Source organism: Ascaphus truei, chromosome 1 (genome assembly GCF_040206685.1).
Source record: "Ascaphus truei isolate aAscTru1 chromosome 1, aAscTru1.hap1, whole genome shotgun sequence".
NCBI lineage: Eukaryota > Metazoa > Chordata > Amphibia > Anura > Ascaphidae > Ascaphus > Ascaphus truei.
In genome coordinates this window covers 323,756,305-323,769,794 of record NC_134483.1, presented here as the reverse complement: position 1 = coordinate 323,769,794, position 13,490 = coordinate 323,756,305, and the positions used below count along the sequence as shown (strand labels likewise).

General features: G+C 39.6%; 1 protein-coding gene across 1 annotated transcript in view; it reads right to left on the bottom strand.

The window, feature by feature from the left end:
* The window catches only part of ANTXR2 (ANTXR cell adhesion molecule 2), a 205,886-nt gene that overhangs the window by 139,473 nt on the left and 52,923 nt on the right, over positions 1–13,490 (bottom strand). The gene's annotated exons all lie outside the window — the stretch shown is intronic.

The window sequence follows — 13,490 nt, the reverse complement described above, 5'->3', positions numbered from 1 at the left end:
AATGTTGTCATAAAAATGAAACGCGTGCCCGTTTTATTCCTGCTCTTTATCAGGGCTATGAGAATGGTGACGCATCTCCTCATGCTCTTAGAGAAGGGGAAAGAAAACAAGACAACAGCAGAAGGAACAATGTGCTGCCAATCATCTGAACCAATAACAAGATTGTCCGCAGTGTCAGAAAACCATTGATAAGTGCAGTCATTGACAGTAGATACTTATTACGCATTAAGTAAAGAACAGTTATCTGGCGATTAATGCCTTAGGTGGGGAGTTGAAATTACGTCAGACGGGGCATTATTCGCCACAAAATGTCCTGGTCTTGAGCGAGAAGAAAGGTTACTTCTTCTTATAAAGACCACTATAGCCTAAATATGCCTTTTTCTTACTGTATTTATATAATTTATATAAATTGACTACACTTCGAATATTAAACTTAGAGTAATTAAATTAGAGTAATTTTACAGTATCACACCACGTATTATATAAAGGTGTGATCAGGGTGGCACTGTATATAAGTCACATGGGTCTCTAATCAAATAGTCTCTCTCTCCCCCTCCCCCATATTTAATTGCGCCTCATTAAGTGAATGACCGACATCTGTAGCTTTAAGCACCAATATGATTAACAGGCGTTGACATCACAACAGAGTGTTTACAACAGCACATAACATGTCACTAGCCAGGATTTACACCTGCAATTAGCATGGCCTTATGACTAAAGGTCATTCTAAATATGCTGATGAGCTCATTATAGCCTACAAGATATTCATCCCATGTACACGACTGACGTCACGTCGGACAGCGACCAGATCAACTAGAGTAATAGAGAGCGAAGGAGCAACATGGAGACACAGGATTTACCAGTTAAACAGGACTGTTTTCACAGACATTCTGTGGAAGATTGTATAAAGACCAGGAGGATCCTCATGCCAGATCGACCATAGGTTACATACTATACCGCTGTCAAAGAACATCCATTTGTGAGTTCCCATTCATTCATCATTAATATATGTTTCATACAGTATCACACTATTGTTTTACCTTTTTTACCCTTTTCTCTTGTACATCAGGGGAGAACACATTTCCATATACGCTGTTAGAGGGGACACTCCCCCCCCCCCATAACCCCCAATGCGCTGTAGAGGGGACCCCCCCCCTACACGCCCATGTGCCCCCTCTTCCTACCGTAAGCCATTATATTCACCTGTAACTATCTAATTTGTTTAGTTTGTTTGTGCCACAAATTTCTGTTTTCGTGTTGTATATCTAGACAAAGGGACTATGGGGCCTATGCAGAGAGCAGCGAATTTTAAAATTGGCGAGTTTAATAAAAAGTAGCTTTTTTGGAGAGTTTTATTCTCCATATGCAGAAATGTGCGAATTCTGCTATGTTTAACATGAATGCGTGTGGCGAGTTTAAATTGGCGAGATGCGCGCTGCAGAAATGTGTTAAAAAAAAATTGCGCCTTTTTTTTTCCTTTCCTATGGCCGCGAGCGGCAGTTTCTTGCCAACTTTTCTTGGCGAGGCAAAAAGGAGACAATCGCGCCATTTTATTGGTGCGAACAGCCGCTAGATGCCGTTCGCGCCTCTCTGCATTAGGATATTTTTAAAACTGGCGAGATGGAGGTTCTCGCCAGCCGCGAGGCGAGTTTTAGAAATAGAAAAAAAAAATTGGCGCGTTTTTCGTAACTCGCCATTTTCTGCTGTTTTCTGCGCGATTTTCTCCAAAAAATGGCGAGTTTTGAAATAGCGCTGCTCTCTGCATAGGCCCCTTTGTCTTTATTTTGGGAGCTGCACCACAACCTCATATTTTTTAATATCACATTTAATATCTCATTGCATGTTTGTTAATTAATTTGCGCTTATTTTTTCATCGCTTCTAAGCTCTGATACCATTAACGACAGGCAAGAACGTAACATTGTTTAAGTCATACCTAACTCTGGCGTTACTATCATCCAAACAACTGAAATAGGGCTTTGCGAGAGAGAGTATAAGTCCATCTACTTGGAGCTACATACATCAATTTGCCCTCTCCTAAACTGGTCTCTGTCACATCATTTGTATGTGTAAGATCTAATTCTGATGACTTCCCAACATCCAGTACTTTTTGTATCCTTTCATTAGCTTTCATTTAAACAAATATTAGTGTACTTTACAGAGAAACGTAATTGTTTTTAATTATACAGTAACAATTAAACTATAACAACACAAGACATTCCATTCTAGTGCTTCCAGCTGAAACAGAGTATAACATATTTGTTTTTTTACTATTGTCGGATTACAGTATTTCATTTGAATTTGTAATTTTATGCCCTGCAATCTGACTGTCTCTTGCAAGATTCCAAGACTAATTCTAACATGTTCATTATGATCATATCTGAGGATGTGAATAGAACAATTGTTCTCAAAACCTCTCCTCAGTCAGGATCCTGTGCCAGACCAGGTTTCAGAGGCATATGGGGTGGTTACCCAACATTCTATATGCAAGTTGTCACCTGTGAGCAAGTGCTGTAGTTATTCCTAGTGTGGTCTATGGCTCCTGAGGAGGATAGTCACTCAAGGATACCTAAACCATTGATGAAAGAGTTGTTTCATCAATGCGTTTCAACTAAAGGCCTTAGCACAAAAGATATTCATCCACCAAAGCCAAGTGCTTTGGGAAATTGAAATGGCTACTGGCAGATTATTGCTTGAGAAATTATTGAAGCGAAGCACGCGTTTGGGCATCCTTTGACAGTCGCTGATGGCACACATCTTTTACGAGACTTTGATAAATCAATGGCCATCCTGATTAAAGGAGCCCTAAGTTCAAGTATTAGAATAGAAACAATTCAGCAGTGTGAGGCTGCTAAAAGTAAAGGTAACCGGTCATCTTGATTATTGAAGAGACGTGTGTACTTAAATTGGTGAACTTATCCCAAACCCTTTGTGGGCCATTCTACGGCCCCTGCAGCCTGTGCCTACATGTTTATTGTATGGCTTTAATTATGTACTGTATATATTGAAATGCAGAACTATCCACTGTGAGAATTAAAATGGCATTAAAAATGTTTCAGTTTCTCAAATTGTATAACTCTTTTAAATCAAACATTATTTATGGGCTTGTGTCACACATATGGGACCATACTTGTGGCCCCTTAATTAGTTTCGTTTGCTCACTACTTACAGTGTGATGTACTGTACTGTACCTTGGTCTTGCAATTGGCACAGTACAATTCTGCATTTAAATATATACCTTGTAAAATGACTGTCACACAAGTAATGATAAAAGGCAGTAGTAAAACATCTCTCAATGGTAAAGGGCATAAAAAGGAAATACAACAGACCACAGCAGAGTTTAATGTAAGCCTCAGGCAGGAAATGCTTCTAAGCTTACAGGAAAATGCATCTCACGGCCATCAAATGTAAGATAATTGACAGGTAATATAGACACAGAAAGTGAATAGCATGAGGCGCTGGAATACATCTTGTTCCTCAAAGTAAACATGTTATGTATTCCAAGAACAAATTATCTCCAATCAATTTCTGCCGCAGGGGCTCAGCGTAGGAGAAAAAAAAACATAATGGCCTCAAGAACAAAATAATATAAATTTAATTAAAATAAATCTGTATGTTTCATTCAAGCCAGCATAACAAAGGTAAAATATTCTGGTACAGAATACTCAAAAGAATAATAAAATATATTTCAATAAGTTTACACACATGTACTTAGTAGGATACAAACTTACACTGCCCCCTAGCAGGTTCCTCTCTAGTACAGTGGTGCGCAAACTGGGGGGCATGCCCCCAGGGGGGGCAGGAGAATTTCTAGGGGGGGCGTGGGTGGTTACAGAGGCCCAGCTCCTCTGTAACTCACTTATCTGCTCTCTGCCGGGTCTTCGGCGACGTGCCATCATGGCAACGCGGCGGGGTCATGTGACATCACCTGTTGCCATGGCAATTTTCGTCAAATGATGCGCTGGGTCATGTGATATCATGTCATTTGACGCCAAGTCATTGGAGAGGGGGGGGGGGCGCGAATGCTGCTGCACCCGGGCATGGGGGTGCAGCTCAAGAAGTTTGCGCACCCCTGGACTAGTACTTGTGATGTATCGGCCAGTAAGATAGGTTGGCAAAGAAAGTGGGAGGAGAGAGAGAGGAGCCTTTAAAAGGGGGGCGGCCATGACAGTAATGGAGATCTGCCTGGGCCTGAAGGATTCTGGGTCAAGAGAGACAAACGGTGGGACGGGACTTGCGCGCGTCCCATGTAAGTGATAGCGCAGTTGCTGAGAGGACAGAGAGCAGCCTAAAGCGCCGGACAGCCGTGCAGTCAATATCGAGAGCCATCCAGAGGAGCGACAGCCAATGAGGGGATCTTCCGGTGGTCACAGGAAACAGCGATACCGAAGTAAACTTTGTGAAGTTCAGGCCTGCTACACTCAGTTACAAACACGAGCTCCAACGGTGTGCCAGGCTCTCGAATACAGGCATGAATAGCCAGGATTGGGAGGCCTCCTAGGCTGCGCAATGCTTATGTGAAAGGTACAGAGAAGTATTGTGATTTGTATGTGGTGATCCTGTTTCTAAGGATCAAGAGGTTTCTGCTACCCGTTAATGTATATATAATCTGTTGTATAACATAGTGTTGTTGTAATTGGGTTCCATTGTTTGGCTCCATGCACATTTGATATATATATATAAATGTATAGGTACCGTGTTAGCCGAGCGTCAATAATCAAAAAATAAATAGATGATACCGTTCTGTGGCTAACGAAATGCTTTTATTTGTGCGAGCTTTCGAGATAAACTGATCTCTTCTTCCGGCGATGTTTGTAAAATCGCCGGAAGAAGAGATCAGTGTATCTCGAAAGCTCGCACAAATAAAAGAATTTCGTTAGCCACAGAACGGTATCATCTATTTATTTTTTGATTATTATAAATGTATATATTATATATATATATATATATATATATATATATATATATATATATATATATATATCTCACAGGCATAGGGACTCAGCTCTACACTTCAGCGTTAAGTCCATAGTCAGATGTACAGAATAAAGCATACTGTATGCTTGATCACACCTGTGTGATGACAGAACTTTGAATTAAAAACATACTGTATAATAGTGTAAATGTATTATGATATATCAATCCATGAACTCTTTTAACCTACAGTATATAGAACATAAAATATTGCATTTAACGTTCTATACTTTATAAATAGTACAAGAAGCACTCGGCCACTCTAAATATGTTTTAGACTATGACCAGAAATTAAATTTTGTGACTACTACACTTTTTGAAACCTATCTCGTAACGAAAGCTACTTTGCTGTGTGTGCAAGTGGATGAATAAAAAATATTTGAGAACAGTTTATTGAATTGGATAACGTTGACCTTTCTCTTAGGGTGTGTAGCCCCGGTAAGAAATGGGGGCTATATATCTTTCTCCCACTGGTGTAAGTCCTGTTAAGGGCAGGCCGCCAGTAGTTATCATGGTTTTTTCCCCGCTTCAAGCCCTGCCTTGAGTGATAGAGGCAGGCCCCTGACTCTGTATGCAGGCCTGAGACAGAGGGGAGGTCCTGCTGATATCATGAGGGGTGGGGCTGTCTAAAGTTAGTTCTGCCTGTTCCTGAAGTGACGGGTAGTTCTGTCCTGGGAGCAGAGAGTGCTGGTGTGTCTGATCGGAGAGGCCATGGTTAGAGTGACACCTGTGATTGGAGAGGAGGCAGAAGACCAGCCTGTTTAGAGCTGATAAAACTAAGTGGACCAATGCCCCTCACCCTGCTCAAGGGGTGAGGGGGGGAATCTTGCCTCACCCAGAGGGCATACCCTAGGGGTGAGTGTCAGGGGGATATTGGAACCCCATACAGCCTATCCTACAGGGACAGCCTAGAGGAAAAGGAGAGGAGGTCATCATCCTGTACACTGCATATGGACTGCTGCAGTGCATGAAATGCTGCTGTGTGCTGTTGTAAGGACAATAAAGAGACATTGCTGTTTTATACAAAAGACTGTGTGTGAGATTGGAATCTCTCGCCCTGGGACCAGGGCTTCTCTGGGAGGATTCCAGCCTATTCCCTAGGTTTTCGTTAGAGATGGAGGCGCTGCATCACCACCACTAAAGATGAAGGCATATACCCCAGAAGCCTGTCCCTGTTATCCCCAATACCACCGCGGGAGATTCAGGCACTCCTGTTCCTCACAGGTATGCACCACCCACATACACGTAACCAGCCCTCACTACACCCTAGAGGTCCAGTCAGCGATCGGGGGGAGGGGGGAGGGAATATGGGTTACAGGTGTATATGAAGGCCTATGCTAAGCAGAGCAGGTGTCAGCGAAGCAGGTGGATTGTGGTTTCTTACGTTTGCTAGCACTAACGGAACAACACCTGGGATTTGATAGGCAGAGTTCCAACTGAAACAATTATTTTGCTGGTGAATCAGTAAATAAAAATATCACTTGTGCGCACATTCAAATGTCTCAGACAAGTCGGCAACCCTGCTTTTCACTATTATCTCTACGCATACAGGGCTTCCACTGCAGCCAAGGATGCTGGGTAATGATAAGCAAATGAACACACAGTGTCACCTTTTGTTTCATCTGCATCAGGAAAGACAGAAATGCTGGAGTGCAACTGTGCTTCAAAGTGTGAAGGTATCAGGGGATCTTTTAGAAATACTTTCCCTTTTACTATTTTCTAGAATAAATACTGTATTACTTACATCTTTTTAAAGAGCTTTGCCCCCATTGCCCCAGTTTTCTACTGTATCTCCTACAACATTTTTTGCCTCGTCAATGTAAAACTTTTTGCGAGCACTTTTCAGGAAAATTAACTGATTTTTTTTCATTTTTCAAGATGATGGCCTAAAATTATTTTCATATCTATTATAGTCTCCACACTCCCATTCCCGAGCTTTGTTTTATTCCATTGACAACCTCCATAAGTAAACAGGCATACCCCGGTTTAAGGACACTCACTTTAAGTACACTCGCGAGTAAGGACATATCGCCCAATAGGCAAACAGCAGCTCACACATGCTCCTGTCAGCACGTCCTGAACAGCAATACCAGCTCCCTACCTGTACCGAAGCTGTGCGCAAGCCTGTTACAAATGCGCTATTTACATCAGTTATGCACGTATAGGACGATTGCAGTACAGTACATCCATCGATAAGTGGAAAAAAGGTAGGGCTTCACTTTAAGTACATTTTCACTTTACATACATGCTCCGGTCCCATTGCGTACGTTAATGCGGGGTACGCCTGTAATAAATTACTTCAAGGCTTAGAATTTAAAACAGATGTAATCAATATTAAATGCTACAAACAACAGATAGTTTGTTCAAAATGTGGTTAATTCACAGTTCACTTGCGTTAGATTCTGCAGAATAGATAGAAGGAAGATCTTGCTGTTAAGTGTTAATAAATGTAGATCTTTTTTTTTAGTTCAGACACACTGCCCTTGGTCTATTTAAACACTGGCTACAAACATTAAATTAAACTCAATATATTTACTTTGCTCTTCACTTAGGTAACATCAGTCTGCATTCAAAGCTGGAGCCCTTGGCAGTGACATGTTTCACGGCTAAACTAGATGATTAATACATTAAAAGAATAAATAAACGGAACACCTAAAATCATTGCTTGAAGTTGGTTTGTGAGCATGTCAAGAGGAACATTGCTAGTTCCATTTAATGTTTGTATTAATCAGTCAGATTTAACCCCTCTGCAGCCAGTGGAGCCAGCAACCCATTGCAGTGCAATGTGCTGAGCTGCTGGCAGCTTTGGCTGTCAAGGGTTAAATGCACCTTTAAGGCCAAATCAGGAAAAAGATGGGAATAACTAATTACCTTAATCAGTTATTATTAACTGAAGTTATAATTTTCTTAGATGCACCCATTTATTCTCAGTTTAAAATGTATTCTGTTTCATTCTGAGTATGCTGGGAAGCTTGCCTACTCCTCTTTGTGCTAATATAAAAATGAAATTGTTGTGTGATACACTTTCATGTCCTGCCAGACATCTGCACGCTCAAAGTCTGCCACGACACAACGCAATGACAGTTTCTTCCTGTAATAGCAGAGTGTCCTTATAGCAAAAGACCACATTGAAAGATACAATTGAATTACTGGGACATTTCTGCAAGGGGAAAAAAAAGGATTTTATGTAAGACTTTATGCAACAACAAATAATGAATGGAACTTTACAGAGAAAGGAAGCTTTCTATTTAATATGCTGTGAGGCTATTTGCCCCTTGCTCATAAAGCCCCATTCCTTGAATGCTTCCCTGCATATTAAATAAGGACCAGAGAAAGAGAGACAGGCAGAAACATAAATGAACCCTTTTCACAGGGAATCGCAGAGAATTGCCATCGGCCCGAATAAGTAGCTCAGGGCTAATGGCCCTGGTTCCAATCCAAGTATCTGCTCTCCATGTGACCTTGGGCAAGTCACTTTATCTACTGTGCATCGATTGTAAGTTCTACAGGGCAGGGAGTTATTGTTCCGGCACAATTCTGTGTACAGAGCTGTATACTCTGTCAGCTACATAAGAAGAAGAAAAATAATATTATTAAAAAGGTTAAGAACCGTATGTCCGGTATAGCTTACTAATGAACGCATACAGTAAATCCTGTTTGATATCTTGACTCTTTTCCCTGCAATCAAGTCCTATGAAAATAGCTGTACAGTCCATGATTCTAGGCGACTCATTAATGATGGGTTGAAGCTGTTTAGACAGTATTTTCTAAATGTTTATGCTACAGTGCATTTATGTTGGAATAAAAAGAGAGTCTACATTTAAAATAGATCTGCATTAAAAAAGTAAAATAGGAAATGACTCAGGGTTCTGGATCTAACACTGTCATTGCTTTGTTGATGATACTATACTACTGCACTATACAGGCATACCCCGGTTTAAGGACACCCACTTTAAGTACACTCGCGAGTAAGGACATATCGCCCAATAGGCAAACAGCAGCTCACGCATGCGCCTGTCAGCACGTCCTGAACAGAAATACTGGCTTCCTATCTGTTCGAAGCTGTGCGCAAGCGGGAAGACTATAGAGCCTGTTACAAATGCGTTTTTTACATCAGTTATGCACGTATATGACGATTGCAGTACAGTACATGCATCGATAAGTGGGAAAAAGGTAGTGCTTCACTTTAACTACATTTTCGTTTTACATACATGCTCCGGTCCCATTGCGTACGTTAATGCGGGGTATACCTGTACTGTGCTGCTACACCACTGTACTACTACCAAAAACCTCTCCAAATCTACCACACCTATCTCTTTCTTGTCTGTACCCCCCTCCCCCACCTAAAATACTAATAAAATGTGTATGAATACAAACATTAAATAGGTTACATTTATTCATACTACTCCTATCTTAGTTATACTAATGTGTTTAAAAAAGTACCACCTCTTGTATTTCATACTGTATTACACTGTTTGTATTTGTTAATCTTTAAAATGTGCTGTCCAAAACGGGGTTGAGGAAGACACAGGAAATCAAAGGTACTCTTAAATACAGCAAGTTAGCACCATGTTTTTATATATATATATATATATATATATATATATATATATATATATATATATATATATATATATATATATATATATATATATATATATAATTTATCCTTATAACTTATACTATAAGTCTTGAATTATGTAGACATTGTATTCTATCTTAAAAATAGGAAGCAGACAACTCTTATCTAGGGTGGTACTTCCACGGCCGCACTGTGACTTTCTGAGGCCCTAAACGATGTCAAGTTTAACAGGCCCCAAAAATTAGAAATAGATGTATTATTCTAACTGAAGGGGCCATTGAAAATCTAAACATGAAACTAAAATGAATGAAAGTATTATACTAGCATTGTTATATACAAAGATGACAGTGTAAAGCTAAAATGAACAGTGTTTCCACATCCCATTCATTTTAATATTAAAACATTTTCTTTCGTGGTTTTTTGAAGAGAAAAGTCGTCAAATGTTAAGCGATGAAGTTTCTCACTTTCGATGCACATGATGCTTAGGGTCATATTTGAACGAAAATATCCCTATTTATAGAGAAATTATTAAAAAATAATAATAACCCTATAATGATACTCTATGTTTGCACACATTTTTATTTCAAGCAGCAGCCTTTTTATATAATGCTTAAATATAATGTATAGATGTAATGGTTATAACATAAAAAATAAAAGCAAGGTGGGTTGTCTGAAAGCAACACTCACCGCATTTACAAAGGTTTAAAAAAGGAATGAATACATTTCACCAAAGGGTAAAAGTTATTATGCTGCATGTAATTTGTTGATTGTGAACCCTATTAGATTTGCAATCTGCATTCAGCATGACAACATTTTAGTCACAAACTGTAGTGTAACTTTATGAGCTGGCTGGTTTTTGACTGGCCAGAGTAACATACAGTATGTACATTTTTTTAAAGAGCTAGCTGCTTTTTTACCTGCTGATGTGAAACCTTTACTGTTATAGTAACATGGTAGATTAGGTTGAAAATATAAAGAAATATGTTCATCAAGATAATTGTCTGTTCACTTTTATTTGGGTGATGAGATCCTCATATTATATTTATTGATATAATAATCCTGAGGAAGGCAAACTAATCAACCCAGTAAAGAAATTGCCTATTATTTCTGATGATAGGGGGGTGGGAGGGGAGAATCCTTCCTGACTCCAGTAATGACAATCAGATTTCTCCCCGGCTCAACATCCGTTCTATGCAGAACTTTTTTAGCTTATGCCGCTATACCTCTAATTTATAAAAAAAATATGTATAACCCTTTCTGAAAGATATCTACTGTATCTGCCCTTATGAGCCAACTGCTTTGGGATTGATTGAAGTCTGACATGTACTATTTATGCAACTTGCTTTCTGACTGTCACACATAAAACTTTACTTTTTATAAAGCAACCTCATTGTGATTGGTTGAAGCTGATCCTGTACTTTGTATGATATCATAAACATTTGTAAGACATCTCTAAGTCAACAGAGCCCACACGACTTAAGAAATATGAACGGACAGTACAGATTATCTTTACAATGTTACACAGAGATAAGAACAAATGAAGGTAAATAAAAGGAATCGGAAATGTGTATTTCTGCTTCAAGAATAGGATGTTACTGGTTATTAGTAGTTATAGTGATTCACTATCATAGAAAGCAAGGAAACAGCTAGCTCAGGCTCAATAACTACAATTCATAACCTCCAAGTTCTTCATTGTCAGCTGAAAGTTTATATTAATATGTGCTAATATTTGTTAGAGAATCATAACATAAAGGGAGATGAGTTACCGTAGCTATAACCTATAGCTATTACTACAATAACTGCTTTTGATAACCACTGACAATATCTTAGTCCCCATTTGCTCTATCATTCCAACCCAAATCACACCCCATGGCAGTAATGTTAAACTTGATACATTAATATCAATAAAGGAATCCTGGAAAATTGGACTTGAGGTATTATGTTAGGACATTCACAACAGCATGAGAATAATATGAAATAATTATTTTAACTGACAACTCCAAAGATATATGCAATTTGTGAATTGATGATTATGACAGGATATGTCACTACCATACATGTGACTACACCCATTTAGTACTGGAAACCTTGTCACTTAAGCTCCTGCCACATCAAATTGAGTTTTCTACATGCTTTGTTATATGTCAGGGAATATCACAGTAATGACTGTGCAAGAGTAGAAAAGAAAGCATTCATTTCCAGATCGTTGAATCTGTTTAACATATATCTTCAATAAGTCAGAGTGTCATCCATCCCTGGTATTAACTGGTCCTACGTTTTCTTGTATCGTTTTCTTTTTTTATTTGCCATTGATAACGCTGTATAACCCGTGCTATACTAGAGGTGCATTGTACCTGTTACTTCTGAAGCAAAACAACAATTTTATCGACAAAATAATGTTGATATTACCAGAATACCAAGTATAACAAAAAAGTGACAAATAGTCTATTAAAAGATTAAAAAGCAAATAAACTTTCTCAGTATCATTTAAAAAAAAAGAGTGATTAAGTGTGTTTGCGTTTTATATTCTTTCACAAATACATCACTTAAATTTCCAGATTATTTTAACCCTTTTCCAACTACACCTTTTTCTAATGACAGAATGCAACAGTTGCAGTCTTATTTACTCATGGCCTGAATCAGGGGCGGATGGCTCTATCGGGCATTTGGACTTGCCCCAAAAGTTGGACCTGGGCCGGTCCTGCTGTTACAGAGGCCTCGCTCTCTTCCCCACAACAATTAAACAGATTGCTAGGGGTGAGCGTGGGACCTCTGTAAAGGTCTGTTACCTTCTCCAGCAGCGTCACCCGCCTTCTCTTGCAGCATTGGATGCCGCGATGTCACATGGCATCACATTGTCATGGAAACGCTGAAAGAGGAGGAGGCCTTGGCCGATGGCTGTCCGCAATCCGTCCCTGGCATAAATGCACAACAAAACGTGATGATACCAAAAACGGGAATGGACATTATGTTCCATGAGTGAATGGCGTCGCCGCAAAGCTAATTATAATTAAAAACACAGCTCATTAGAATAAGGATAGTGTGGTAACATAATGTTGCATTATCTTCCAATAATGTTATATTATGTCAGTCTTGGCATTACTCCTATCCCGGCACCAAAACAGGGTTGTGGAAAGAGAGGAAAATGAAATAACGCCAGGATATAACGCAATTTTTATTATTTACATTTAAGGTATTTAAATTATTCCTAACTGAGATGGAAAAGAGAAGATGAAGAAATAAAGTGGTGCAGAAAGCACACAGGAGCCTTTTCTGTTTGTAAATTGTGCGAGAAACGAGGAAGAACAGAACCTTGTGGCGTTGCAGTACCACAGGAAAATCTACTACAGAACCTACACAGACCTCCCCCCACACACACAGCTCCTGGTCTGATATGGAGATGAATATGGGAAAGAGCTTGGTATCAAGAGGGCACGCTGTGGAAAAGTAACGCGCCAGCACAAGGGTGATACCACACCAAAGAAGAAGGAGAAGAAGAGCGCAGACGCAAAGTGGAGAACGAATTTACAAGACAGAGAGGAGAAGACCTAAAGATACCTTGATGCGACAGCATTTGCACAAGAGTGTGTGAGTGTTAAGAATTAATACACACTTCAAAAACCCCACCGTTATTGCTTCAGAGTCTAACACACCTGAACCATAATGTATTCCATTTCACCCTTCCACCTGTGCTCCCCCATCTCTTTCTCTTGAGATGTTTCACCCACCCAGACATTGCAAAAGCCCTGGTTCAGTGTCTGGATGGGAGTAAATTCAATGGATCCAAAGATGGCGGGTGCACTCTGGCAGGAAAATGAGAATCCCAGCAGAAATTGCTCCATAAACTTCAATAGAGAACAGCATCATGTGGCACTCAAACCTCTGTGGCAAAAGTCAAATAGACATTTAAAGTCTTTTTAATGATGCAGACATAAT